The sequence below is a fragment of the Abramis brama genome, assembly GCF_963993115.1.
Source record: "Abramis brama genome assembly, chromosome: 2".
Lineage (NCBI taxonomy): Eukaryota > Metazoa > Chordata > Actinopteri > Cypriniformes > Leuciscidae > Abramis > Abramis brama.
The window spans coordinates 19,526,111-19,550,610 of NC_139964.1; the positions used below are offsets into that span (position 1 = coordinate 19,526,111).

The following is a 24,500-nucleotide window of genomic DNA, read 5'->3' on the forward strand; positions in this document are numbered from 1 at the left end:
CTTGACCATTTTTGATTGTTATTGTGATTTGAGCAAATTATTATTTACTAGTCATATTAGAAGGTAATATGTGTAATTTTAAAAAACAAAAATGTATTGAAAGTTGGGTGTAAAATTGTGAAAAATCACCAATTACTATGCAAATAAAAGTGATTTTATGAATCATGTTAAGTTAGAAAAAGCCCCTTGAAGGAAACAACTGCATTTTTGTTTAATGCACCTTAAGTGTGTGTGTGTGTGTTAGTGTGTATCTGTTTTTCTATCCCGGTGGGGACTTCAACTTGAATGCACACAGACTCATGGGGACTCGTACAGCGATGGGTACACAAGCTTATAAATCATACAGAATGAGTTTTTTTTTGGAAATGTAAAAAATGCAGAGAGTTTTCTGTGATGGGTAGGTTTAGGGGTCGGGTTAGTGTAATGGTACAGTTTGTACAGTATAAAAACCATTAAGTCTAAAGTGTGTGTGTGTGTGTGTGTGTGTGTGTGTGAGGTGAATTCAGGGTGATTGGGACTCTTTTTTCCATTGAGATGACTTGAAAAAAAGTGTCCTGTATTATTCTATGAGGAATGGTATTGTTCAAACATGTGATAGTTTAGTTAGCAGAGCTTTCATCTGACTCCAGATCATCCCTCAGTCGCTGTGATATTCATGATGTTCATGATGTTGAAGTGATGAACAGTACGTTGATGACTATAAATAGTGAGTTTCAGTGAACAGTCTGCACAGCACGAGATAGTTATTCACGCTGGCCGGTGATGTTCACTTGTCTGGTCATTAAAGGAGATGTTGGCTTAAGTGTTTATCATATGCAGAGGTCATTCATTCCCCTGAGTGTGTGTGTGTGTGTGTGTGTGCTCTGCTTCCAGAGGCTGCACACATCGCTTCTCCATGAACAAAGCACGTGTGTGTGAGGGACAGTTTAGTATTGCAAATTGATCCATAATTAGAAGCAGGCATCCAGAGCTTCAAGCAAACAGTGGCGCGTTACAGGAGGATACTATTGACATTATATTCCTGGAGTGTTTGAATGTGATGCAGTGAAAACATGATCAGCAATATTTTAATATCTGCACTGGAGCTCAAATATGCTTACTAATCTCCTGGGATTGTTACAGGAGCGTTTCTGCAGTAGCGGATTATTTGCTCTGGGTTTGGGTGTTCTGGGGTGTGTGTGTGTGTGTGTGTGTGTCCCAGAATAAACCAAACAACGGTCTGAAACCACACCACTCTTACAGTGTTTAAATATTATTAATTATTATTTATTATTGGGGAAATCTCACAGTAAATCAAGCAGCTGTGAAAAATATGATACACCAGTGTTTTGCCAGATGAGATCTATGTATCAGCTTTATATCTCTTTTAATTCCTTTTATAACAGTTTTAATTCTCCTTGCTTTTATATTGTGATTATTTTAATTCCTTTCTGTGTGTAAAGCACTTTGAATTACCATAGTGTATGAAATATGCTATATAAATAAACTTGCCTTGCCTTGTATGATCAAGTATGGGGTGGACAATCTTCCCAAAATTTCATATCACGATCTCATTACAAACAATAGCAATATGAATCGTGATCTCCCCAATTTTGACATGTACTATCGAGAATATGCCTATGGACTTCATCTATTTTTACATTTTAAAACACCGTATTGCATTAAACAATCAGTTTTCAAAAAAAGTCATTAAAGGGGTGGTTTACTGCTTTTTTTCTTTGCATGATTGTGTTTATGGGGTGCAATATAACATGTCTTCGGGGTTTTTTTTTTTGTTTAAGTCTTATTTTTCATAAATTTCACCTTTATTGTAAGCCGCTTTCTCCTCTGTCATTTGAACGACCGGTTGACTTCCTGATTCTATGAAAACACTCCCTCGGAAACAGGCAATGGGCTCAGATTGGTTAGTTGGGCCGATGTGTTGTAATTGGCTAAACTGCGTAGTGCATGTTGTCCGGAAACTTCACGCCCATTACCTTTACGGGCGAAAGTTGCATGTGCTCCGGTCAAATGTAAATATCAGACCCAGAAAGCGGCAATGAAGAGAGTCAAGCAACCTCCACAAACACGGCTCTTACAAAACGTTTCTGAATGGTACATTTTTTATTATTATTATTCTATTCTAATCTACTATTATATATGTATTTCGATATGCTGTTACTTGAAAATGCTACTGCTGCTTGGTAGCTTTTGAGATACGGTTTTCTCCTGATTAAACATTTAATATAACTGAATAAATGACTGAGTAATACCGTTTTTAAAGTTATTGTTTTAACTTCAGCAGCTGAAGTTTGCTGTTGCGATTAGGCTACATATATATTTTTTAAAACTTTATACAAGTTTGTCTTATACACACAAAATAGCATCGAACTAACTGGCTATAAACAAACAGCGTTGGCATTGGTTTACGTTCTTGATCAAATCGATCGTCATAAAATATACATGGAAAATACATTTACAAAATTAGTGCATAATTACAAATTCAGGTTCAAAATGTTTGTACGCGTTTGTACGTGTGTAAGTGGCTACTAAAGCCAGCGCTGGCATTTGTTTACGTCCTTGATAAAACTAAAACATTACGTCTGAAATTATACATGCAAATACATTTAAAATTATTAAGTCTTACTTACAGGTTGTGGCCCAACAACTGCTGTCTCTGGTTGTAAAGTTGGAACTGCTTCATGTTTTAGTAACAGTTTCTTGTTGAATCCGGCATTGAATTCGTGGAGATTCTGGAAGCTGTCTTCCGTAAAATGCGCAGCACAGAGAGCTATTACGATTGAAGTTTTCAGGAACATAATCAAACATAAATTTTAGCCATTGTTGACAAACTACAGCGTCCGTATGAAGCCCGAACACAGAAGACCTGGCGGCTGGGTGAAAATAACACACTTTCGACAGCATGGCTACAGCTCTCCACTATAACTCCTCCTCTTCGACAAAGCCGCAGAAATATGGCCATGTCCCCTTTTTTGCATGGGTTAGTTACGTATAAAACCCGGGAAGTACCTCGTTGTAGTCCCATTCGAGTCGTTTTTGTAGGCATTAAACTTCCTGATTTTTAAAAGTCGATATCTCTGCTTACATTGAACTTTCAGCGCAGAAACTTTGCAGATAATGTTCATGCACCAACAGCAACATTACACACTATTTAAAATGAAAAAAGTGAAATCACAATCAACCACCCCTTTAAACCCAGAGTTAAACTTTAAAACTGCATAGTCTTCACTGTATGAATTACAGAGACTGATTCTTATGAAAGTCATTCAGCCGAGAGCAGTGAGTGATGTTGTCTCTCGCTGTGCATTAATGACAGACCGCAGCAGGGATTTGCATTAGGCTTTAAGACTGAATGCACAGATCCAATATTTTGATCCGCATCTGATTTCTTTCCCAACTGTTTATTCACTTAAGACATAACTGATTGTCTTTACTCACCAAGATCGACATTTTGACATATTTTTGTGTATATCTGACCGCTTAGGCTCGCGTCTTAATCCCCGAGTATACTTTGCTGGTCCGTGTTTCGCTCCGTCTCGCAGTGCGACACAGAAAGCGTGTGAGGATCAGTCTCTTTAGCAGCTTAATGCACTTTTAGTAACACTTTTAAAGCATGTCCCGTTGAAGACTATTTCACGACAGTCACGTTACATGATTTGACTGATTTGGACATTAAAGGAGCTGTATGTAAGAAATGTATTTCAATTAATCATAAAATGGCCCTGATATGTCACTAGACATTAAGCAATCATGTTCATTTCAAATACTTATATCACTGACAACAGTAGTCCGGCCAGGATATTGTCATTTAAAAGTGATAGTTGCAGCCCTCAACTGATGTTGATGTTGTCATGTTGTGTTTTGGCCTGATGCTCCACCCTCCACCTATCTACCAATCACGAAGTCAGTAGTGTTTCGGCATCCGGGTTGCCAGCTCAGCTCTAGTTACCACAGCTGCAGCTACAAACGTGTCAGCCTACGTTCCTGCTGGATTCTGCAGCATATCTGGCAACCTCAAGTCAGGGGGGAGGGGATACACCGCTCTACAGTAATTTGAAAGTGATTGCAGTACCAGTTTTGGCCACAATCTTACATACAGTTCCTTTAAGTTAAGGCTTTTAACTCTTTCCCTGCCAGCTTTTTTTCTTTCTTTTTTTTTAAATTGCCAGCCAGCATTTTTTATAATTTTCACACAAAAAAATCATGGGCTCCCAGAATATTTTGTTGTGTGAATATCTGAACATGCAATATGTCAAAAGAAAGAACAGACCCTCAATACATTAAAAAAAAAAAAAAAGTTTATTCTAGCTTTATGCATTTTTTTATCAACACTTAAATATGGGTAAGTTTAAAAAAGCAACATTTTGTGCAAAAAGCTGAGCAAATCATGTGTTAAACTCTACATCCAGATCAGATTCAGAACGATGATCTAAACACAGATGCTTCACAGTCCTATAACTCGTCCTGGGTCGACATTTCATTCAGAAACATTAGACAGTTTTGATTTATATGCTGTTTCATGTTGATGATCATTTTACATATGCATGTGATTACATATAATATCACTTGTTTCTGCTTCCTCTTCACATATGTTTTGGGTTTCTGCGTTTCCCGATAACGTTGTCTCTTAGCACACTACAAAGACTCTTAACACTAGAACTCCCAAGGCGGTCATTTTTACCGTTTTTAAATTTTACAGTGTAATAACTTTGTTAAAATAAAATAAATGTGGCTGTAGGACTCTGACTTTTCCTAAATATGTGTATATTTTATTCTGACACTGTTCTTTTATTAAAATCACAAAACACACAACAGTTATGACTATTTCTACCTAGAATGACCATAACGGTCATTTTGACCGCAAGCGTTATAGATATCATAAGTCCGCTACATTGCAAGTTTCGCGGAGGGACTTCATCACACGACTGGCGAGCGAACTTCGCTCCGACCACATGGAATCAAAAGCCATACAACTGGAGGAACTGCAAACAAAATAAAACCAAGGAGACATGTGCCAAATGTCACAAAGTGTGTGGGAGCTGCACACGAAAGGCAGTGTTTACCTGTGTGGAATGTGCGTAAGTGTCAATGATGCGGGGTGTTTGCGCCGTTCAAATGGGCAGTTAACCTGATTTTGTTCGTTAATATTTTTTGTTCACTGAAACGAATCATTCTAAAGCAGTTCGTTTTCTTGTTTAGCTAATGTTCATTTTTTTTCTTAGCCTGTTTGTATACATTTTCACATTCATTTGAATTAAATACAATACATTTTGTGTCCTGTTTATTATTACCTATCATTGTAGATCCATTTATTTTTAGATTTTGTATTGATTATTGATCTTATTTACAAACAGGGCTGTACGTTTCCTAACTTTTGTGCATGTCTATTCACGTGGTGAGTGCGGTGAAAAAAATATTATTTTGACGCAAAACGTTCCTCAAATAGAGACAGCACCTGTCGGGGGAATCTTTCTTTTGTGCTTGTTTTAAGGGCTTTGACGACAGGAATTAAAAGCTTCATTGGAAAAGAGAAGGTTAACATGTACAATAGATATGACATGACGAAAATGACGTTCAGTACGGCCATATGAACGTCAAAGTATGAACGGTCAGAATGACCGCTATGGTCGTTCTAGTAGTTTATGGAATTCCGGTAGTTCTAGTGTTAAGGTATAACTTAACTAAAGGTATACCATTGCTAGGCGTGTTCCCCGAACCATACCTTAGGAAGCCGCTTAAGATATACCCTCTTACGTGCGACGTTACCCGGTGCTGTCCGTGAAGATGCTGCTGAATTGGTTGATATCGATGGCTCGAGAATCAGTTATTATTGCTCTCGTGCAGGGGCTGCTTCACTGTGTTATGCGAGAAATAATAACACTATTACGAGGATATAAAAGATATGAGCTTGAAAAGTAGATCATGTGACGTCTTCAAGATCGATCACGATATAAAATCATCAGATCGCCCACCCCTAGGATTAAGAATAAGGATCTTGTTCACTGATTTATTTAAAGGAATCTTTTCCTCCATTGAAAATGTCAATATTTCATGGTCCATATCATATGTGTGCAAAAGCTCAGTGTAAGAAACAGACAGTTATTCATGTCACCGGTGGCTGTGGTGAAGCGGAGTGTGTGTTCATACTAGAGAAGCAATACTAAAATGGCATTGGTGGAAATAATATTATTTCCTGAATGTCAAAAATAATGACAGAATTGTAATTTTGGATGAAAAAGGTCTCCTAAAAGTAATTAACTATTTCTTTATTATTCTTTAGAGACTGAGCTATTTATGTGTGTGTCTGTGTGTCATTGTGCCAATTAAGTTATTTTTGTGCTATTTTCCCTTCTCTGCCATGATGTAAAATCCCCTGTAGCTTATTTAGCCTAATTGAGTCTGTTGATAGAAAAGTGGAAATAACCATTACTGTATGAATTACTGTTTCTCCATCCGTGTGTGTGTGTTTTATAGACATGTAGAAGTGTGTGTGTGTGTATGTCTGTGTGTTTTTGTGTGCATGTGTTTGTTTAAGTGTGTCTGTGTGTGTGTGTGTGTGTGTGTGTTTGAGAGAGAGAGAGAGAGAGAGAGAGTGTGTTTGAGAATGTGTGTTTGTGTTTGAGTGTTTTTGTGTGCATGTGTCATGTGTGTTTGTTTGAGTGTGTCTGAGTGTGAGAGCGAGAGAGAGAAAGAGTGTGTGTGTGTGTGCATGTGTGTTTGTTTGAGTGTGTCTGAGTGTGTGTGTGAGAGAGAGAGAGAGAAAGAGAGTGTGTGTGTGTGTTTGTGTCTGCGTGTGTGTTTGTGTGTGCATGTGTGTTTGTGTCTGAGTGTGTGTGTGTGTGTGTGTGTGTGTGTGTGTGTGTGTGTGTGTGTGTGTGAGAGAGAGAGAGTGTGTGTGTTTGTGTGTGCATGTGTATTTGTTTGAGTGTGTCTGAGTGTGTGTGTGTGTTTGTGTGTGTGTGTGTGAGAGAAGAGAGAGAGAGAGAGAGTGTGTGTGTGTGTATGTGTGTTTGAGTGTGCACTGAAAAAAAATTGGAGTAGGATTTACTTGAAAAAAGCTAGGCAACTTTTTTCACTCAGAAAATGCTAGTAAATTTACAAAGATTTGCCAAGTAAAAACCTAAACATTAGGGATGCACCGATCCGATACTCAGTATCGGTATCGGCTCCGATACTGCCATTTTTGGCGGATCGGGTATCGGTCAGACAAGGCCGATCCAAATCCGATATTGTGCGTATACTATTCAGTGTTATTGTTAAGCCCCACAAAAGACACACAAACATTATAAAGCACCATACGTTTTCGTGCACAATATTATAAGTGTTCTGAAGCCATTATATAGTATAATGTGAGATAGAAATTAATATTTAAGTCGTTAAATTCAAGATCACGTAAACGTTTCCCTCAGCTGCGCTGTCAGTCATTCTCCATTCAGCATCAAACAGTGCGTCGCGTTCGGTCACGACAGTTAACACGATGAAACTCTCTCCAAGATGATTCAATGTTACTATTATTATACTTGATCTGTAGATAAAGGTCTATGGTTTCGCATAAAACAACTTTATCTTGCTGGACTTTATTGCTGTACCTTAATCATGTTACTTTCTAAGGGTGTCTGTTAGATCACAACACTGGAGTAAAGTCAGGTACTATTTGTTCTTCACGCGCACAGTAACTGAAATTTAAAACTTTTAAAAGAAAATGCTGAATAGACTATTGCATAGATAGATACTGTATAATACACTACGCATCAATATGTCTTTTCTTTGTGCTCTAAACTTTTCAATGCGGACTCGACGCGCTGCGCGCTGTGACTCGTGTTGCTTCAAGCGCATCATGCTGCGCTCGGGATGCGCATAAGCGCTGTGTGCCGCACTGCATTGGAGCCTTTCATATCATAATACAGTGACGCAATGAAACATTATCAATAGCCGTTCTTGTTCTGTCCTATCTATTATGTTGCTACCTCATTAAACAGCTGTGCTATACATTTAAAAAATGTCTCAATTTTATTGTAGGCAATAAAATAATTTATATTTTTGTTTTTTGTTGTTGTTTTTCATGAATGTATTTTAGTGTTACACTTATTGTCTCTAATTTGTTCCCCACTAAACATTTTTTTTCCACAAAATGTTCAAATTTTATACAATTATTGTGCACTCGTGATTTTTCTAGACTAAATTTTACTGCTGAATTATCCACTAATCTAGTTTATAATAGCATTTATGTCAGATTATGATCATATTTTTTTTTTTTGTTGTTTTTCTTTTTTTCAGTTCTACTGTATAGAAATTCTACTTGATTAAAAAAAAACTGCGCTGGTATCGGTACGGATCGGTATCGGCCGATACTCAGAATTTTTGGTATCGGATCGGTTCTGAAAAAATGGTATCGTTGCATCCCTACTAAACATATTCATCAGTAGCTTTAATTAGAAATCTTTAAGTTAAATTTACTTGGAATATGGAATTAAGTAAACTTTACTTATCCTAGTTAAGTGAAAGTAACAAAGAAAATAAGTAATTTTAATTTTGGCTAGTAAAAGGTTGATTAATATCGATTTAGTTGAAACTTCCTTTGCATTACATTTCACTCAAACAATAATATTGAATTATACCAGTCATTTATAGTATGTGCTTTACTTAGATTATCTAAGTAATTTATACTACAGCATGTCAGATGTTAAGCATCATGTGAATGCAAAGACCTCAATACTTGGTAGACAATACACATTGACAGTAACATTTGATGGATCGTTTTTGTGTTTGAATGTGTCATTTTGAGCAGAAAATTTACTCGAAATGTCACAAAATGGCAAGTTACTAATCCTGACAACAAAAGCAATGATACAACAGTGTAAATACAGCTGGAAACCAGTGAAAAATTAACCTCATTAATTATTCAAGGTCCAGTGCATGATGGGAACCCCAGTATCAGAAAAGCTGAGTAATTTTTACTTAATTTTATTGAGTTGATATTTACGCTTTCATTTCTACTCGCTTGAATTAAGTACTGATATGGAATTTACTTCGTTTTTTTAATTCTTGCCTGAACTAACTTTTTCATGTAAATTACATTGTTTGTTTTTTCAGTAGTATTTACTTCACCAAAAAAACATTTTTTACAGTGTGTTTTTGTGTGTTTGTTTGAGTGAGTGTGTGTGTGTGTGTGTTTTTGTGTGCATGTGTTTGTTTAAGTGTGTGTGTGTGTGTGTGTGTGTGTGTGTGTGTTATCAGAAATGTCTCTCATTACTGATTTCTCGGTTGCTGTCAAAAGCAGAGCAGTTGATTCTCACACTTAGGAAAATAAGCAATAAAAATGTATCTTTTAGTCAGTATATATTTTATTGTAGTAACATATAATAATATTTCTGTATTCCTTATATTTTGTTCAACTAAGATTGTGAGTTGTTGCTGGCGGAAAGCGTCCGGATGACAGTCCTGGTTTAGGATGAAGGTGTGTTCAGTGTGTTTCATCTTCTTGGACTGCTCGACTCTTCGGCTGTATTTACTGCAGTGTGTGTGTGTGTGTTTCAGGTTGAACCACACACACTCACTGCCGTCACTGCCATCAAACCGTGACACTACGTGATCAGAAACACAACCCTGCTAACATGATCGTTTCCCCCTCAGAGCTCACTGAAAGTGTGTTTGTATTCAGGTGGGGCTATGAATCACTGGTCCGTCTCATAGGGTGGCACACACACACACACACACACACACCTGAATGGATTGAGCAGAGCCGGGCTGTTTCCCTGAGAAAGAGAGTTATTACTTTAAAGAAAATATAATCAGTCTTATTTCAGGCTGCTAGTTCATCAATAGTGATGTGTATTTATGAGTCTGGATGCGCATTAGTTCTCGGAGCCATTCATCACACAGAGACTGGGTTTAGCGCTGAATGCAAACACTTCAACATGCGCATGGCAGTTCAGTGAGGTTTGAGAGTCTGTTTCTCACACACATGATTATATGGCTTACGAAGACTTCAAATATAGTGCTCAACTTTTTTTCTCTCACAGTTATGAACAGATTTTTCCTCCAGTGACATTAATAGAGTGTTTGTTTAAAGTTTTCTGGTCTTTAATAATCTTCTCAAAACATTAGCACAAAAACTTTATTTATACATCGTTCTTGGAGGCTCTTTTGTGAAACATTTTAGCTTGATGCTCGTCTTTTAAACGTTTCTCCTTGTTTTTTCTTGTTCAGAGAACATTCAACAATAACTTTCTATGAAAGCTTGTTTCCGCTACAGAATAAAACTTTTTAAAAGATAATTGTGACTTTTTATCTCACAATTTACAGAGTTTACATCTCACAATTCTGACTTTATAACACACAATTGCGACTTAATATCATGCAATTCTGACTTTTCTTTATTTTTCATTCTGTTGCGGAAACAAGCGTTCCCATCCCTTACGGAACAAAAATATATGGGAATATACTGCAAAATATAATGCTATATATTACATAATACATTTCCGTATGGGAAACTAGTGCTTATATTTTTCAATATACTGCAATATTGATCATGTATGGCTATATATTATAAAAATGAAGACAAAAATAGCATTACATGTAATATTCACAAAGTTGTATCCTTTATTGTGTACATATATTGCACATACATGTTCCCATATAAATGTGAACGTATGTTGACACACATACACATTCACGTCATGAGTTACGTCAGATTTCTAGTTCCCAGCATGCTTTGCTTCTGACTGATAAAGGAGAGCAAATGTTAAAATTAAAGGCACACTATGCCGTTTCCGTTTGTCTCAATGATTGATGTATGAGACGTCGTGCCGTAAAGCAAGTCGTGATTCTCGCGAGATTTGTCGGGGCGCCACCTCTCAAACCTGCATTGCTGGTTTTGCCAGCGGCGTGAGTTTTTGGGGTTCCCATTGTGCTGAAGAGCAGAGCCTGCGGTGAGGTTGATGATTGGCCTAACACCATTTATTTTAGATTATAATCTCGGCCGAAGACCATTAAAAATATAATTACTGTGTTTTTAAAAGTAATGTCTCTTTGCACTCCTCAGCACAGTGCTAGGCTCTTGGCTAGATATGCAGGTGTGCTTTTGTTAACTAGCTTGAAAATATGAAACATTTATAATGTTAATAATTAAAAAAAATAAGAAATATATAACATTATATGTCTGTTTATGTTACATGAGTAAATATCTGCAATATATTACACATGCACTACCATATCTGATCACATATACATCTATATATTATGAAGTGTGTATTACTGAATATAAAATTACATACATTATGATATATTAGTTAATATATTCTCACATCTTTTTCAATATATGAAATGCAGCAATTCCTGATGTATTATTCAATATATTGTAATATACTGTAATATAAATATACTGTTAAACAATTTAATATATTGATCATTCATATATGGGAAATATATTTTTGAATGTTTGCAAAATGATGAAATGGAAGGTTCCCTTAATGTTCGTAGAACCAAGAAAACATTCATAAATAATGTTTTTATATTTTAAGTGAACATTAGCAAAACGCTCTTTGAATCTATTTTTGTTGGCTGGGATAATTGTGTGTTTATGGTGCTTTTTTGGCTTTTCTTGAGCTGGACAGTTCATTGGCCGTCATGCTTGTGTTGAACTGAAGAGCAGCAGAAGAGTTTTACAGAAGAAAGAAAGACAGTGATGACAGAAGTTTAATCATTTAATCACTCAGAGCTCAGGATCCAGACTCAGTTTCTTGAGTCTGTTCAGCTTGACTCAGTTCGCTCAGGGAGTTTTGAGTCTTTTTTTAGCACTTTTTACTCCAAATAATATCTAATACTTACTTTGAAAGGCTGTCAATGAAGAAATGGTGATTTTACAAACTTTTCTTTATCAGACGCTGAAATTATTAAATAATTCATTATAATCAAAAGAGACACGCACTGATAGTGATTCTTGCAGTAGCAGAAGCTGAAATCATTACGGTGGCTTCTTGAGTTCGTTACAGACTCGTTTAGCACTGATTAATCTATGCTAATGAGCCTTTTTCAGATTTGAGCGCCGAGAGAATACTTGAACGGGCGGAGAGTCTCAGATGATCTCATCTGGTCTCAGTCTGACCGGTTTTGAGCTTGTATTTATTGATTTTTGCTTTGTTAAATTATGTATGTTAAATTATATATAATTACGTTTTATGCATTTGAGTCTGCTCTTTCTGAAGCACTCAGATTAATTAATTCAGGTGCATATGTATGACGTCCTTTCTTATATCTGTCATAATTCCATTAAGAACATGAATTGGTCTTTGATGTTGTTTGAATATTAATGAAGCGTTAGATAATGAAGAACAGGGATGTGGGCTGCTTTTATAATGGACAGCATAGAAACACAACAGAATATGGCTCTTTATACAAAGGAGACATTGCTTTTGTTAAAAGCTTCTAAGTATTAAACTCTGGTGCATAACTTATTCATCGTTCATTCATTCATTATTCAACGGACAATAATGATACATTACATTTTCCAGCTTGTAGTTGTGCTTCAGACTCGCCGGTTCTCACCTGGCAAACAATAAAGCAGGTGAAAAACAATCGAATTTCTTGAGATCGGAAGATCACAGAGAGATGAAGGAGCAGGACAGGAAGAAAACACTTAGAACACCTTGGCAACCACTTAGCAACGCCCTGGCAACCGCATCATGATGGGATGTTTTGCATGATCGAGCGCTGATCACATTTGCTTCAGGAAATGTAGTTCAGTAAAGTACAGTCATTCAGAATGTGTGTTTGCATGTGTGTGTGTGTGTGTGTGGGTGGTTTTGTTATAAGACTATCTGTTACGACTCATACTGCCACACTCTTATTTAAATAATTTAGCTCCATTGTTATAAACAATATGTAATTAAGATCACTATGCCATATAGTGCCATTAGTCTGTGTGTGTGGGAGAGTGTGTGTGTGTGCGTGAGTGTGTATGTGTGTATAAGTGTGTGTGTGTGGGTGTATGACAGTGTGTGTGTGAGAGTGTTTGTGTGCACGCGTGTGTGTGTGTGTGCGCGTTTGTTGGTCTGTGAGAAAGAGTGTGTGTGTGTGTGCGTGTTTGTGGGTCTGTGAGAAAGAGCGTGTGTGTGTGTGTGTGTGTGTGTGCGTAAGTGAGTGTGTGTGTATATAAGACGTGTGTGGGTGGGTGTATGTGTGTGTCCGTGTGTGTGTAATATTATCTCCTTTTGCTCAGCTCACAGACATTAAAGGTTTTTAGGAACATTAAAGTTTGTGGTCCTTTACAAGACACTATCACGCATCATAAAGTTCAGATGACAGACACATCAGCACTTTCACACTTGTCATTATATAAAGTATTTCCACTAGACAGCTTTTTACAGGTTTTCACAATTGCTAAGACACATGCCTTGAACCCTTCACCCATTTTCTCACACCATTAAACACAAAACCAAATCTTCAAACTACACTTAACAAAACCTCTTCTGGCAAAGTCAAACACTCGGCTCAAAATATGTTCTCAAAATCAAACAGTGCTTTCATACACACATCAGTCAATATATAAACATTACAGATCTAAGAACAGAGAACAGCATCCGTGCAGTCTAGCATATATATTAGGGCTGGGAAATGAAAAAAAAAAAAAAAAACTAATTAATTGCACAATTTGCTGCAATTAAAGGTAGGGTAGGTAGGATTTTTCTAAACAAAAAAAACATTCCAAATTTGTTTAAACTGTCTTTATATACCAATACATAATTAAAATATAAGTACTCTGAAAAAGAGAGTTTAAAAATCGAGTGTCTGTAGACCTCTCACGACTGTTGTAAACACAGCTCATTATTTCCATTCACTCCCACCCCCTCCCTTCTGGGCTCCTTCCAAAGCCACGCCCCCAAAACACATGAACGCGCGACGCCAGGAAGACGCATTTATTTACCTGAGACGAGTGGAGAGGAAGGAGCGCAGTGCATGCAGTGACATCATGTCAGAATCACATGTAATAAAATACCTAACTTTATCACTATAAATATAAACAAATAAGATGGCTTTTAGTACTCACTATCAAGCTAGCATATCGATACTGGTAAAGTTTAAAATATATTTTGTTTGATTCGGTAACGAGCTATATTTAGGCTATAGGTAACGAGCTATATTTAGGCTATAGGTAACAAGCTATATTTATAAGGCAAAGCTAAAAACAGGTTGCATTGATACACGTTTTTCCATTACCATCAGTTAAACTGTGATGAAGGTGAATTTCGTGTAAGAGTCATAACATATACGGTGATTTGCATGTAAGAGTTTACATGATGAAAACATTGTTGACTCTGATGAGGACTAACGTTACACTCCAGAGACAAGTACCGCATCGTCGGTTCGAGGACAGGTCCGGGGTCGAGGGCGAAGCAGAGGAGGTCGTTCAAGAGTGCGGGCAACCAGGGTCCGAGGAAGTAGTTTTTGCCTTGTTTGCCTTCGCTGACTGCATATGCAGGTGCTTTGAATTTTGAATGCTCTTTCTCTCTGCCATAATTTTACTCTTCGTAGGTTCCGCGCCTCTCTTGCACTCCCCTCAAATCAAACGGGTGCACGCGCATATGGGCAGATCTAGCAACAGGGGTGGTAGCCATGGTTGCGAGAGTGAGTGACAGTCGCCCAAACCAATCAATTGTTTCGTCCCGGATGGAAATAATGAGCTGTGTTTATTAGAGCCCGACCGATATATCGGCGGGCCGATATTATCGGCCGATATAAGGCATTTTCCTAACTATCGGTATCGGCATTTATAATGGCCGATAAATTAATATTTAAAAAAATGCAGCGATGCAGTGATTTATGTAAGGATGGCGCTGGCCCTGCTAATAAAGCACCTAAAAGCTGTCACAAAGAACTGGCAAAAGTGGCAAAAAAAATAACAGCCGCGTCCGGTGTAGACACAGTGTTAAAGCTCATTCTGCTATGTTACAACATCAAGCAATATTCCAATAATTTATGTAATTATAACACTTTATATAGTGCCATTTTGCATTAAGAGTAGCCAGATGGACACGCGAGACGCGACACGTTCAGAATTAATACACTTTTAGTAAACTACAGAACAGCGCGAGCGGGAAGCGGCGCACCTCACAGGCAGAGAACGCGTCCGAGAATGGACACTGCATTAGTGATATAAAACGCACACACACAGGTCTGTTAAATTAAGCAATACTTTTAAGGTAGTCTAATATTTTTCTGACTAACAAAATTACTGACACAGTAAAGGGTAGATTTAAATAAAGAAAAACGAAATTTAAATAAAGAAATTAAACGAAATTTAAATAAAGAAAAAACGAAATTTAAATAAAGAAAAAAGAAATTTAAAAAAAGAAATTAAACGAAATTTAAATAAAGAAAAACGAAATTTAAATAAAGAAAAACGAAATTTAAATAAAGAAAAACGAAATTTAAATAAAGAAAAAACGAAATTTAAATAAAGAAATTAAACGAAATTTAAATAAAGAAAAACGAAATTTAAATAAAGAAAAACGAAATTAAGTTAAATTAAAAACGAGATTAATTTAGATTGATAATAACGGGTAAAAAGGCTAATACATTTTGTTTCTATTATTCTATTTTCCACAATGTCAAAGCAACACAGCTTAATCCAAAACACAAGCTCAGACATGCACTTTGTCCATACAAACTCCGCTGTTCTGCGCTCTTGCCAGAGAAGACTCCCATTGCTGGAACACTTGCGCGTCGGTTCTATTTCTAGCTTGCATGCGTTTTCCGCGTGGCTCGAGCCGTGCCTGAGAGACGCGTGTCACACGCAGGCAGTGTGCAAACTCCAACCTGTTAACATGGGAGCCGAAATAAAAATGGCCATGCCACGCAGTCAGTGTGTCGCCGGCCTTATTCAAGCGCGAATGAGAACCGTTTCGCGGGGGATCCCAGATGTAAAAAAAAAACAAAAACGAATATTCGAATGTCAAATTTTCAAATCGAATACCAACCCACCGAACGAATATTCAAATATTCGGGTCCAGCCCTAGTTTCACGTTTAGTACATTTTGCTTACTACTTATTTAAAATAGTATAAAACTACTGTACATATGTAATTATAAACGTTTTCATTATGATATTATTAATTTTACTTTACTAAAAAGATCTGAGTTCTTCCTCCACTAGATATTAGAGAAATTAAGATTAAAAATAGAAGATAAGGTTTTGTCAGTGACACTTTTGATATATTTATTGATACAAGTTATGTTTTAAATAATGTGACTAAATTAAAAGACAAAGTCGTTAGTGAAGATTATGCAACAGTATTTAGAATATAATATAATATAAAATGCAATGCAAACTAGCTTGGTTACAGCTCAAATTCTCATTCTATCATTCACCCTGCCTCCATTATCTTTGTCACACAAGTGTTTGATCACCACATTTGAGTGATCATTGCAAACCGTTTATGTATTTATTCTGTTTATACTGTGTATTCTATATACAGTACCCATCAAAAGTTTGTACACACCAATTGGAAAGTGTGTCCAAACTTACTGTACTATAATACACATAAATAATATTGCTACTGTATTATAATATACACATAAATAATATCGGCCGATATATCGGTATCTGGCTTTTTTTTATCGGTATCGGCATCGGCGCCCAAAAATCCATATCGGTCGGGCTCTAGTGTTTATTGTAGATTAAAAGGTCTACAGTCACTCGATTTTTAAACTCTCTTTTTCAGAGCACTTACATTTTAATTATGTATTGGTATATAAAGACAGTTTAAACAAATTTGAAAAAAAGTTTTTTATAAAAATCCTACCTACCCTACCTTTAATTGCAATTTCCCCCAAGCTTGTAATCATCAATATTTAAACTTAGAATAACCTAATTAAATTAAACAACACAGGAAAAAAAGAAACAGAAAATAGCCCTGTATTAAAATATTAAACATCAATATATCAATATATTATTCTTTTTCGATAACCAATCAACATAATCAATTTAACATATATATATATGTGATCAGAGCAGGTCATCTTACCATTGTTGCCCAGCATGGCTATACCAGCTCAGTAGGGCTATTGCAAACAGAAGTCTACTACTGAGAAATTTCACGTTATTTGAGCGGACTTTGCTTTTCCAGTGCGTGATCGGTACATGATTCGAACGTTTGGGCTGTTGACGACAGAGCAGAACGCGCAGCGCAAACACGGCCAACACACACACACACACACACACACGGAATGGAGAGCACTGCGCGGAAAAGAGCCGCTCATGAAAGCTGCGCGAGAATGAAACCTGATCGCCGAACACGGAGGGGCGGGACGGCATATTTTCAGTATTTTCAATAGCAGCCGCAACAGGAAATCATTAAAATGAGGTAAAAAAAAGTGCTGCGTTAATTGCGTTATTATTTTTTTAACGTGTTAAACATCTCAAATTAATCGCAAAGATTAACGCGTTAATTCCCCCAGCCCTAATATATATATAGCATATATAGCAGAGCAGCAGGTAAACAGAACAGAACCAACACGAGTGTATTGCAGATATCATTAATTCAAGATTTTAAAAGTACAACATAATTCAAGAAATTCACAATTTACTCTGATCCATGGTGAGTAAGAATGCCATACTGACTGGAGACAGGAGGAGCTGGGGAGGGAGGAGGGTAATTAAGCTCCTGAGAAACGCGATAGCTGCTGATAATACTGAAGGAGCTTATATGTGTATATACAGTGATAGGCGTCGTATTCCTATAGTAGTGTTGCTTTCGTCAACGAAAATTATGACGAAATATTGTTGTCAACGAACCTTTATCACCTGACGAAAACGAGACGAGACGTAAATGCTTGTCATGTGACGTTGACTAAAATACATGTATAATGCAATATCGTTGACGAATAAAAACGAGACTAAATGTGGTTTACAAAATAAAAACTATGCTAAAATGTCTCTTCATTTTCGTTGACCAAAACGAGACGAGACGAAATGTTATAACGCCACAACGAATGAGAGAGTTGTGCGTGAACCCATAGCTTTGTCGGGTTTAAATTCTGGTTTGCGATCTGGTCACCCGATTATCAGCGAATTTAACAATATTACTCCATTAGTTATTCTATTAAAATGTCTCATTGATATATTTGACACATTCATAATCATAACTTTTGCCGGTTCTTTGTGACAGCTGTATGTTATTGGCAGCGTCTCTGGTTACATGAACGCGTCACTGCATCAGCACCAGAACATGGAGATTTTATTTTAGAGAATAATCGCACAACCTATTCGATATTCTATAATTAAATAAACTAATCGAATATCCAAAAATCGTGACTCATCTCTGCATGGAATCTCTTGTTTCTTTTCCCAAATCTTCACTCACGTCTCACCCATTTTCTAAAGGGATTATAAACGTTTCTTCATTGGTTCGCTTTTAATTAGGCCTATTATATTCGTATTCTTTACTGTGGTAAAGTAGAAAAAACGCTGTAGGACAGATAGTCTACATTTGTACTTGCATGTCATTCTTTTTAATACAGTTTGTGCTTGTTATATTAGACATAGGGCGCGTCAAGTTTATTTGTAAAGCGCGTTTCACACGCGCGGGTGATTTTTAGTTTCACTTTCTCTGGCAGCGCAATCTCAAACATAGCCTAAATATCTCGCCCTTGTGGAGGATAAAATTCGCTCTTCAGACCAATTTACATCAAGTAGAAAACACGAAGATATCATAAAGAGATCGATGGTCTCTTTCCTGCTCGTGTCCCACATCCCTCTCAGAGCGCAGAGTGGTAGGCTATATCACGCGTCTTTGTGTGGAAATATAAAACGAGTTTTTATTTTTTTATTTTTTTAAATAACCCCCCAACCATTACCGCGGTGGTAAAAAAAACTGCCACCATCACAGCCCTAAATATGCTAAATATAATAAGATAACCTTGTTTGAAATACTATATTGACTGGGTTAAATAGAATTGCATTACTAAAAAGAGACTAAAATACCATTTTCATTGACTAAAACTAGACTAAAATGTCATCAGTTTTCGTCGACTAAAACTTGACTAGACTAAAAAGAGTATGAACGTGACTAAAACACAAAGACTCGACTAAAACTAAAATTAAAACAGGCTGCCAAAAACAACACTATCCTATAGGTAGATGTGGATCAGCTGAGAGTCACTGATGCGAGCTTGACTAACGTGACCTGCCAGAACTGACGCTACGCTTGATAAGCAGGTGCAATCAGGGCAGCAAATGACTGAAATCCACTGAGTCTGAGACACATACAGTAAACCCAAGTGTTGTTTACTCAGCTGCGCATAAAAGCACCAAATTAATAATAATAATAAAAAAAAATATGTCCCGTTAGTCGCTTCTTGGGTCAGGGGGGTCAGACGCTTCCTTTGTCTTAGAAATCCATTGTCCTCCAAGTTGCACATGCTTTTCTTGTTGTTAAATAATAAACTTGATTACAGAAAATAAACTGATGTAAACTTTGAAAAGGTAATGCAAACTTAAGGCAAAACACTACAGGTTAATAGGGTACAATTTTTAACTAGCAGATATCACCATGAAACTTTCCCAGTTGATTACCTACATTAAGATGAGGAAAAAAATGTATTACAAGTTTTCTGTAATTTAATGTTTAAATATGCAAATTATGTGCTAATTTGCATATTTAAATATGCACTAATTTGCATATATTTAAAAAAACGAAATCTGAGTATTGGAGGCTAGGTTCAAAATTCTTTTTTGCATTGTGTTCACATATTAGATGGGAAAAAAATTACAGAGGGATTCATGGATATCTACTTTTGTTATCCTGTAAATCAGAAAAAACTGTCAATAGCCTTAAAAAAATGATTTTCGCCATGTTTTTTGGAATAAAATGTTATATAAATCAGGCTAGGAATAATATATTTACAAATCCCTCTGTAAATGTCTTCATAATATAACTAGGTACAAGACTGGAGAGTTTGGTGTATATAGGTGCTACTGAAGTGGAGTATGAGAGAAAAGTCATTTTGAGAAAACAGGCTTTAAAGATTTATATCAGCCAATGACATTGCGCATTCAGCCCTTTTACTTTCACGATTGGTTGCTGATAAAAAGGAAAAGACCATATTTGGATCCGACAGGATTGTACAGGAGAAAGAGAGCTTTCTAACGGTGTATGTGATGACAGGGAGCAGAGGGATGATTTACAACGCCAACTTTTGTTGAATTTATGAGAAATCTACAGACGCAAACAGACAAAGTGTAATAAAATAAAGACCTAAATGTGTGTTTGACTTTTTTTCACCACAAGTCTGAAAGAAGACATGTTATTGAAGACAAATATCCCAAAATCTCAAAATTGACCAGTGGGAAAAAAAAACCCTATGTTTTTGCCTGCCGTGTCTCGCCTTAATGAAATCAAAACAACTTTTGCTGGCAATCAAACAGAAGGCAGGGTCTAAAGAGCATGTGCTCCCAGCAGTAGGGTTGGGATGCCATCGTCCATCGCAAAGTTTTACTGTAGACATCGTCTGATGCCAAATCGATAGGCATCGCCCAACCCTACCCAGCAGGCCACGCTCCTACAAGCCAGGCCTAGGCCTTTAAGCTTTCCCTGTCCTGCAGAGGGTGTACCTCTCAAGAAAACAAAGATTAACACAATTATCCTTCAAACAAGGCAAATAAATGGCTCCTACAAACATTAAAAACACAGACAGCAGGAATATTTTAAGACCGAAGGCACGGATCCAATATACTGATGTTACACATGCCTCTACTGTTTCATTCACTTAAGAATCAACCGACTATGTCTGCTAAGATACTCACCAAGACGGGCATGTTGGCATAATTTTTGTGTGGATTTGTCTGTTGAAGTGCAAGGCTTGAAAGATGAGTGGACACACACACACACACACACACAATCTTCTCACAGCGCGGGCGCTGTAATTGGCAAGGCTTAAATTAGTTTAGTTTAAACGCTTGATCAACACCCGCGTGATGACGGTGTAAATGAACGGTTGTCACAGGTCGGGGTGGAGCGCCAGCGGGCCGCCCACCCCTTCGCTTGCGTGCCGCCCCTGAGGAGCCGGCCGTGGACACAAAGGAAATGGCGGACACAGCATTCAAAATAAATATACTCTTTATTAAATAATAAAAGCAATGTTAAAAGTCTCTTCAGTTCAGGTTATCTCTTCATGTATCTCTTCGCATTTCTCAGCACCTTCGGACAGAGAGAGGAATGGACATAATCCACAGCTTCCGCGTTCTCTTCAGCGTTCTCTTCGCGTTTCTCAGCACCTTCGGACAGAGAGAGGAATGGACATAATCCACAGCTTCCGCGTTCTCTTCAGCGTTTCTCAGCACAGCATTAGCAGGCTCTTCAAGCATTAGCAGGCTCTTCACTGGACTCAGACAGAGGGAGGAATAGACACGTGTAACTCACAGCATTAGCAGGCTCTTCACTGGACTCAGACAGAGAGAGGAATAGACACGTGTAACTCACAGCATTAGCAGGCTCTTCAAGCATTAGCAGGCTCTTCACTGGACTCAGACAGAGAGAGGAATAGACACGTGTAACTCACAGCATTAGCAGGCTCTTCAAGCATTAGCAGGCTCTTCAAGCATTAGCAGGCAGGCTCTTCACTGGACTCAGACAGAGAGAGGAATAGACACGTGTAACTCACAGCATTAGCAGGCTCTTCAAGCATTAGCAGGCTCTTCAAGCATTAGCAGGCTCTTCAAGCATTAGCAGGCTCTTCAAGCATTAGCAGGCTCTTCACTGGACTCAGACAGAGGGAGGAATGGACAGCTGTGATTGCGAGTGAACAGCAGAAACAATTCCCACACTCACATTTCCACCACACACTGCAAGGTTCCACTCGTGCTCATTTCCACAATAAAACCGCAACTCAACAGACCCACAGTGCACCAAGGCCTCCGCCCGCAATCCAGCCGAAGTTCTCTCTGGCTCTCTCATCTGTCTCTCTCGTCTGTCTCTCTCCCGCGGCCTCCCGCCGCGACCGCGGCCACGGCCGCTCACGCGCTGCGCGCCTCACCTCTCCCTCGTCATGTCCCTCTCTCCTTATATCCCATCCTAATAACAACGTGTCTCAGTGCACAGCTGGCGGCAATTTCGGCTAATTATCCTGAGTGTGGAAATTTTGCGCTCGCCCGGAACTAAGCCGGTGTTCTCTTATTTTGGGTGCGGCGGGAAGCAAATCCCGGCGGACATTAGTTCCGCCTTGACTCAACCTAGAATTTTCGTCACCCCGTGACATACCCCCCCGCCAATCCGCTCCAGTCCCTGGAGCGGGACGCCGAAGAAAAGGGAAAAAAAAGGAGAGGAAAACAAAAAAAAAACAAAGCAAAAATAAACAAAAAAAAGGAAAAAAAAAACTGGTCGCCATACCTTCGGCCCACGGTTGCTCAACTCAGGGCGGCATTCTGCCGACTACGCCATTTTATGTCACAGGTCGGGGTGGAGCGCCAGCGGGCCGCCCACCCCTTCGCTTGCGTGCCGCCCCTGAGGAGCCGGCCGTGGACACAAAGGAAATGGTGGACACAGCATTCAAAATAAATATACTCTTTATTAAATAATAAAAGCAATGTTAAAAGTCTCTTCAGTTCAGGTTATCTCTTCATGTATCTCTTCGCGTTTCTCAGCACCTTCGGACAGAGAGAGGAATGGACATAATCCACAGCTTCCGCGTTCTCTTCAGCGTTCTCTTCAGCGTTCTCTTCAGCGTTTCTCAGCACAGCATTAGCAGGCTCTTCACTGGACTCAGACAGAGAGAGGAATAGACACGTGTAACTCACAGCATTAGCAGGCTCTTCACTGGACTCAGACAGAGAGAGGAATAGACACGTGTAACTCACAGCATTAGCAGGCTCTTCAAGCATTAGCAGGCTCTTCACTGGACTCAGACAGAGAGAGGAATAGACACGTGTAACTCACAGCATTAGCAGGCTCTTCAAGCATTAGCAGGCTCTTCAAGCATTAGCAGGCTCTTCAAGCATTAGCAGGCTCTTCAAGCATTAGCAGGCTCTTCAAGCATTAGCAGGCTCTTCAAGCATTAGCAGGCTCTTCACTGGACTCAGACAGAGGGAGGAATGGACAGCTGTGATTGCGAGTGAACAGCAGAAACAATTCCCACACTCACATTTCCACCACACACTGCAAGGTTCCACTCGTGCTCATTTCCACAATAAAACCGCAACTCAACAGACCCACAGTGCACCAAGGCCTCCGCCCGCAATCCAGCCGAAGTTCTCTCTGGCTCTCTCATCTGTCTCTCTCGTCTGTCTCTCTCCCGCGGCCTCCCGCCGCGACCGCGGCCACGGCCGCTCACGCGCTGCGCGCCTCACCTCTCCCTCGTCATGTCCGTCTCTCCTTATATCCCATCCTAATAACAACGTGTCTCAGTGCACAGCTGGCGGCAATTTCGGCTAATTATCCTGAGTGCGGAAATTTTGCGCTCGCCCGGAACTAAGCCGGTGTTCTCTTATTTTGGGTGCGGCGGGAAGCAAATCCCGGCGGACATTAGTTCCGCCTTGACTCAACCTAGAATTTTCGTCACCCCGTGACACGGTCATGTTCGAGAAACGGCACTCGCACTGAACAAAGTTTACAAAGAGTGACCGTTTTGTCCACTTTTTTTTATCATCACTGTTGAAATGTATTGGGAACCTAGAATTAGTCTTCATCGTCGACAAAAACATGCTTTAGCAGAACTTTGTCTGTTTTATGCGTTGTTATTTCAATAAATCATTTTATAGAAGCGTCGTCAGATTTAAGATGAACCGCGGTGCAAGTGTGTGCCGAACCGTGGGTGGTGAACAGTGTGGTTCGATTTATTTATTTTTTACCGAGAACCGTTACACCCCTTGTGATGATGTAAGAGGAACTCAAATGTGTTTTGGCCATAGTGCTTTTAGTCTGTTCCTTCGCATACAAAAAGAAGCTAAATAAACACCACAGACAAAGTGTAAGAGTAAAACTTTATGCAATATATGACACACCGGTGTCTTGCCAGATGAGAAGTTGATTCTATGCATCATCTTTTTACTACTTTAATTAGGCCTAATTTTACTCTTTCATTGTATAACTATATCATTTATCTCTTTTAATTCCTTGTATAACTGTTTTAATTTCCCTTGCTTTTATTGTGTGCTTATTTTCTGTGCAAAGCACTTTGAATTGCCATAGTGTGATATTTTAATTCCTTTCTATGTAAAGCTTATTTTGATTATTTTTATTCCTCTCTATGTAAAGCTCTTTGAATTGCCATAGTGTATGAAATGTGCTTTATAAATAAACTTGCCTTGCCTTGCCTAAATATGGTCAAATTTGTTTTCAAACATAAGTTATTAAATATTTAACTTTTAAAAAGCCATTTAGTTTAGCTGTGCAAGCTGGGTAATTGATGAGTTGTCATTCTTTTCTGCACTTTTTTACTCTTACACATGAAGCTTGTTTTAACTCTTGCCTATATTTTTGTGTATTCCTGGGTGTTCTTGCTTATTAA

At 38.3% G+C, this 24,500-nt stretch overlaps 1 protein-coding gene and 1 long non-coding RNA gene across 2 annotated transcripts in view; one reads left to right on the plus strand and one right to left on the minus strand.

Annotated features, from left to right (window-relative positions):
* The window catches only part of LOC311077966 (glucagon receptor-like), a 62,126-nt gene that overhangs the window by 700 nt on the left and 36,926 nt on the right, over window positions 1-24,500 (plus strand). The gene's annotated exons all lie outside the window — the stretch shown is intronic.
* Window positions 21,098-21,602, minus strand: LOC311074709. The gene is made up of 2 exons (XR_014604346.1): window positions 21,479-21,602; window positions 21,098-21,377 (listed from the first exon to the last, which is right to left on the minus strand). It is a non-coding gene; the product is annotated as an uncharacterized lncRNA (long non-coding RNA).